Genomic DNA, 6,590 nt, shown 5'->3' on the forward strand with positions numbered 1-6,590 from the left:
CTTCCAACTCAGAGCCTGAGAATTAATTCTATCTCTTCTTTAAGGTTTATTTTTAATTTTATGAGTGTTTGCCTGAGAACCATGAGCGTGTCTGGCATCCACAGAGGTCAGAAGATGGTGTTGGATTGCTGGGACTGGAGTTACAGACAGCTGTGAGCTGCCATGTGGATTCTGGGAACTAAACCCAGGGTCTCTGAAAGAGCAGCCAGAGTTTTAGCCACTGAGCCTTCCTTCCTTCCTTCCTTCCTTCCTTCCTTCCTTCCTTCCTTCCTTCCTTCCTTCCTTCCTTCCTTCCTTTCCTTCCTTCCTTCTTTCCTTCTTTTCGTTTAAGACATTGTGTAGCCCCAGCTGTCCTGGCTGTTCTTTGTAGACCAGGCTGGCCTGGAACTCACAGACTTCTGCCTACTTCTGCCTCCCGAGTGCTGGGATTAAAGGCGTGTGCACCACTACCCGGCTGGATTCTATCGTTTTTAAAACAGCATGCAGCATCAGTTCATGCAATAGCCATGCCTAATACTCTGAGGATTTTGTAAATGTTTGTTAAAATATTTTCCTGTGGAGACTGGAGAAGTAGGAGAGAAGAAAAGCTGTAAGCACAAACTCTGCTGACACTTCGGAAGGAAAATTACCATCGGGAGGATGCGCTTTATTTCATATGTAAATTTGCCAAGAAGAAAACAAACACAATTTCCAGAAAGCTAAACAGACTAATGCAATAAAGAATGGCATCACCAAGAAGATCTAGCAGCTCACCTGCTTAGATGTCCTGCACAGAGTACATGCCAGAGGCTCATTAAGAACCCAAACCCGTTCGTCACAGTTACTCTTCTGTTGCTGTGAAGAGACACCATGACCAAGGCTACTTGTATAAGGAAGATTCAATTGAGGGCTTCCTTACAGTTCCAGAGGGTTAGTCCAGGGTCATCATGGAAGGGAGAATGGTGGCAGGTAGGCGGGCAGGCGGGCAGGCGGGCAGGCGGGCAGGCGGGCAGGCGGGCAGGCAGGCAGGAATGATGCTGGAGCTATAGTAGCTAGAGCTTACATCTGATTTGCAACTTGTAGGCAGAAGAGGGAGACGTTGGACCTGGTATAAGCTTTTGACACCTCAAAGCTCACTCCAGTGACATACCTCCTCCAACAAGGCCACTCCTAATCCTTTTCAAATAGTTCCACTAGCTGACGATGAAGTGTTTATATATATATATATGAACCTATGGGGGTCATTCTCATTCCACTTACCACACCATACAGCACTAGCTAATGAACTGTGATCGACACGTCATTAATAAGGACAATTTAAATCAGTAGCTGTGTGTTGTGGCTTCCTTCATGAATTCCATGGTTCCTGAAGTCTTGATGTAGATTATGTAAGACAGTCCTCAAGATGCTCTTTCCTTTCCCCGTTTTACCAAGTGGAGACTGCTCTGAAACTTGGTTTTGTATATTCTCGGCAGTTGGCAATTTGTTCTCTCTCCATGGAGAGGGGGAGAGGAGGGTGTCCCCCTGCTGTCATGCCCTCTTTGGCTAAAGGTAATTTAGAGGGAGAACTGTGTAGCACCATCAGATGACCCTACAGTGCTAAAAGTCCTGTTCCAAATGTACCTGCAAAGAAGTAAATTGTGGTTTTTATTTTCTTTTCTTTCATGGAGTAGAATAGTGGCAAGCTCTTTGTATGATGGGTTTTGTGTCTCCAAGGCCAATCTCCCTGGACCATGAATTCTGTGAAGGGCAGATGCTGTGACCCCCCCACCCCTACTGTGGAATCCCTGTAGGCACCTAGACATCAGTGTCTGACATGGCACTCAGGAAATGTTTGCTCAACTGAGGGAGAACTAGAAGTCTGGCCACATGGAAGGTACCTCCTGGAGAGTTTTAGTTTAAGTAAAATATTAATAATCAGTGTATGTGTGTGTGTGTGTGTGTGTGTGTGGTGTATGTGTGTATGTATGTCTGTGTGTATGTGTGTGTGGTATGTGTATATGTGTGTGTGGTGTGTGTATGTGTGTGCGTATGTATGTGTGGTGTGGTATGTATGTGTGTGTGTAGTGTGTATGTGTGGTATGTATGTGTGTGCATATGTGTGTGTAGTATGTGTGTGTGTGTGTGTGTGTGTGTGTAGCCACTCATGAATGGCCCTCATGGAAAGTCAGCCCTGTAGCCCTCCTATTGGGCTAATTCCTGCTCAGTTGTCACTCTTGGCTTCTGCTGTCAGCCACGGGCTCTGCTTTACCATAACCCATTCTAAAAGAATCATCAAGAAGACCAATTTGGAATTTACCAGTGTAAGAGACAAAACCTTAAAGAGACAGAAATTGTAGTTCCCAAGTCCCCTAGATGTCAACATGGGTGCCACATGGGTGCTCTGGCAGAGTTCAGACTCAAGACAAGTCTTGAAACTATCTAAGCTCTTCCTCTGGAAGCCACAAACTTGATCTACACGATGGACATCCCCAAGAGCTCAAAATCAGCCCCTGGGACACTTCTTCTCCCTGAATCCCTGCACGTTGGGACAGAGTCTAGGAAATACAGCTCAGCATCCAGCTGCTGGAAGACCCTGGGTTTCAGATCCAGCTGTTCCTAAACGTCCTGTTAGCAAAGCATTTGGCTATTACCATCACAGGCAGGCCTCATGCAGCCTCAAGGGAACAGTGTCTACAGACCGGATGTGTTCTCTAAAGGCCTCAGGCCCAGGGCTGAATGACTAGGATATGGAGGGAGGGAGGGGCATAAGCAAGCTCTGCCTATATGTTCATCAAAGACCCTTCAGCGTCCAGAGGCTTGGAGGACTGGGTGGTAATAAAACTGTCACCCTAACCAAACTTTATTTCAGTTCCAGAGATTCACATGGTCTCGCTGTCATGAAGTTTGGCTTTGTGCCTGTGTATATGTTAACATATGCTGACAGGATAACTTGACCAGCAGTGCAGACCAGTTCTGACTGTCATTTGTCCTCCACATAGTCATGGAGTCATGGAGTCAGGCCTCTTTGGGATGCCGTAACCCCAAACTGTAAGCCCCGTGGCTTATGATGGCGGGAATTTATTTCTTGCAGCCAATCTGAGAAGTCTAAGATCAAAGCACCTGCAGGTTTGGCGTCTGCCGGAGGCCTGCTTCCTGACTGATGGTGAAAGGCCGAGGGAGTTCCCTGGGGTCTCTGGACATAATCACATCCAACAATTCAACCTCCAATCCCCCTGCATCAGGGATCAGGTGCTAAGATGGACATAAGGCATGGGGATGAGACACCTCTGGTGTCTTGTGTCTGCTATCATTTGTGAACATTTTGCACGTAGTTGGAGGAGGAGGTATGTCGTTGTGGGCAAGCATTGGGATTTTATAGGCTGGATCTACTTCTTCTAAATCTTCTGACATAGTGTGATGGTCTAGCCTCATGCTCTTGTTACCATCCCTACTCTACCATGATGGACTGTCTCCCTCAGGAGCTGTGAATAAACCTTTCTGCCCACAGGGTGCCTTGGTTGCGGGTATTTTTTTGTGACAGCAACAGAAATGAAACCAATACACTGCATTTTGGAATAAGTTTGCTGTTCTTGTTCTACCAGGAGAATGTGGGCGCACATGTGCCCTCTCTGGCTCAGAGACTGCCTCCCAGTACTTCAGGGCAGACGTAGCATCATCATTTGATCTTTTCATTTGTCCTGAAGAGTCAAGAGCCACCAGCATCCAGGAAGAAGGAAAACATGAATGTCGAGGTAGAAAAGCCTTGCATCTACAGTAGCTTCAATCCATTGGAGCACCTCATTAGAAAGCATCTTGTAAGGTCTCTACACTTATTCCTCAGCAGTGACACGTGACAGTGCCCTTCAGTTATGAGAGTACATCCTAGTCTTCTTTACTCAGAAGGAGGAGGAGTTAAAAGTCACTCCTTCAGTCTCTGGGCATTTCTGTAAGGACCTGTAAGGATTTCAGCAATGCGGGTGTGGCAGTGAAAAGCAGCTGGGGGTGCTGCCGAGTTTGACTGGCAAAGGTCTGGGTGTTTGCTTGTCTGTTGTGTTACACGAGCCAAGCTTCCTTGCCTCTGCTCTCTCTATTCTCCAGGCCTCAAGATTTCTCCCCACTCATTTTCTGCTCTCTTAGATCTTTGCTTGGAATTAGCCCATCGTGGCTCATCTGGGTCTTGACCATCCAGTTTGGACACGTGCTGCTAACAGACTGTTTTTTTTTATATCTCCACTTGTATTTTATTCATCTGTATAGCTGTGGAATATATATATATATATTAAATATTTTTATTTTCTATATTCTTTGTTTACATTCCAAATGATTTCCCCTCTCCCAGATTCCCCCTCCCCATATGTCCCATAAACTTTCTTCTCTCCATCCATTCTCCAATCACCTCCCTCCTTTTTTGCTCTGTCCTTATATTCCCCTCCAATGCTAGATCAATCCTTTCCAGGATCAGGACCTTCTCCATACTTCTTCATGGGAGTCATTTGTTATGCGATTTGTGCCTTGGGTATTCAGGGCTTCTGGGCTAGTCTTGGTATTTTCTAGTGGGAGGATATGGCCTTGTCCACGGGCTGAGTCGCATTCTTGGAGTGGTTTGCCTATGTGTCTGTAGGCCCTGGGTTGAGTCTCCTAGTCAACCAGAAGGCAGAGGGCAGAGCAGGCAGGAGCCCCTCGATCTCTGTGTAGGGCTCACACAGGCAGGCTTTACGGCTGCTGTGTGTAGCAGAGTAGGCTAACATGATTACTGGAAGCCAGTCTTCCAAGATCATTGCTGTTGGGACTCATCAGGAGCCCTTGAGCCTAATGGAACTTTGTGATGTTCTAGAAAGCACACTCTCACAGACACTGGCTTTTGCCTGGAGCTCCAACTGTTGCTGAGACTATGGGGACCACACAAAAGGGGAGTATTCATTTCTTGCCCATGATCCTATGCCCAAGCAGGTGTGGCTTCTGAGATCGCATGGGACTTTGAGGTCTGTCACTGCTCTGTAGTGAACCTCCAGTAGGCACAATTGTGGGGATGGGTTGTAATGAGATTCCATTACACCATCTGGAGGCGATGGAATGAGGAACAGGCAGGTTCTGGGGTATGAAAGCCTTTGTCATTTTATTTTACAATAAAAAATTCTAACAGCATATGAACACTCTGTTCCCGGCAGAGGCAAAGGACGGTCAAAGTTAATTAGAAAGCAAAGCATCGAAGTAACAACAGCGACATTCAAAGCTCCCGTTCAGTACTTTGCCCAGTGCATCTAAAGTGGTTTGAGAGAATCACAGTCTGGGGTTTTCCACCTAGAGTCTAAGCTCATGTGGAAACACTCACATACCCTCCAAACCACAGGCGACAAACAGCTCTAACAGCAACTCCATGTGGGCTGACTTCTGTGGGCAATTACAAACTGCAGAATTCCTTTATTCTTCCTTGATAACAAGATGTGTCATTGAACACATGACAACACAAATTAATTCAGTGGGTAGCAGGAGCTGGGTCCAACTGAATTTGTAAAAGGAAAGGTTTTAATAGCCAATCCTTCCAGTATGCTTTCCAAACCATGTTCAGACACACTGTACACCTGCTCCTTGTGGGGGCAGGAAGTACAGATGTTAGTATTTCCATTTGACCCGAGAGGAGTCGCAGACCAGGCAGAGTGAGTCCCTCAAATCCTAGAATATTTACACCTCTCAGAATCTCCAGTCCAGCGACACTCCTCTGAGTTTGTTTGCTACATTTTTTTTCTTTTCTCTCCTTAATTTTTGTGAGGGTGGAGGTAAGTGTAGACCCAGAGAAGAGATGAAGGAGGGCAAGGGGAGGCCACGGTTAATTTATGTAAAGCACATTGGATGGCCTCCTTCCATGATTTATAAGAGTCCGAGCAAGCCAGCGGACAAAACAATTAGTTTCTAGATTTATCATAGGATGTTCTACACTTATAACAGGATGGCTCTAAATCAAGTGTGGGCTTGACCTCTGCGGACAAATTCTACCTTCTTGAAAGTTCCCTCGTTTTGAACCTTTACAGAATCAAAGCAACTCAGTTCAAATTCTAAGAGAATTTGTTTCAGATACAATCGTATTTCTTAATACCCCTTTTCAGAAACACCTACATTTCAGTATTTACAGCCACCTAGACTCTGTAACAGCTCATCTAAGCATCAGGAGCCCTTTCTGTTCTCAGAACTTAAACTTCTAGCCGGAAGCTCAGAGCCACTGCCACCTCATTCTCACTTGAGACCAATTTTGCCTCAGAGAGACTCTGTGGAGAGGCTTGTCAGTTTTCTCATCCATGCAAATGTGTGGCCGGGAGTCACATTGGTAGCACCCGAGCTAAGATCATGCAATTCAATTTACAAGTATTTATTGTCTGCTGAGCTGAGCATGACATTGGGTTAACTGGGCCATGGTCAGAGATCTCTTCTGGAGCCCAACAGCAGTAACTAGTGTGGGTAGGGGTGGGGAGGGTCTGGGGGCAGTCTGGCCAGTCTACCAGATGATCGGGTGTGTGCACTCTCACCTCATGTACAAGTGGGACGACCTCAGGCGGGCTGGTATCAAGAGGACTGCCCTCTGGGTGCAGGCTGCCAGGTGGTATCTTAGGAATACGGTCAATTCCAATCTGTGG

This window comes from Apodemus sylvaticus, chromosome 5 (assembly GCF_947179515.1).
Source record: "Apodemus sylvaticus chromosome 5, mApoSyl1.1, whole genome shotgun sequence".
Taxonomy (NCBI): Eukaryota; Metazoa; Chordata; class Mammalia; order Rodentia; family Muridae; genus Apodemus; species Apodemus sylvaticus.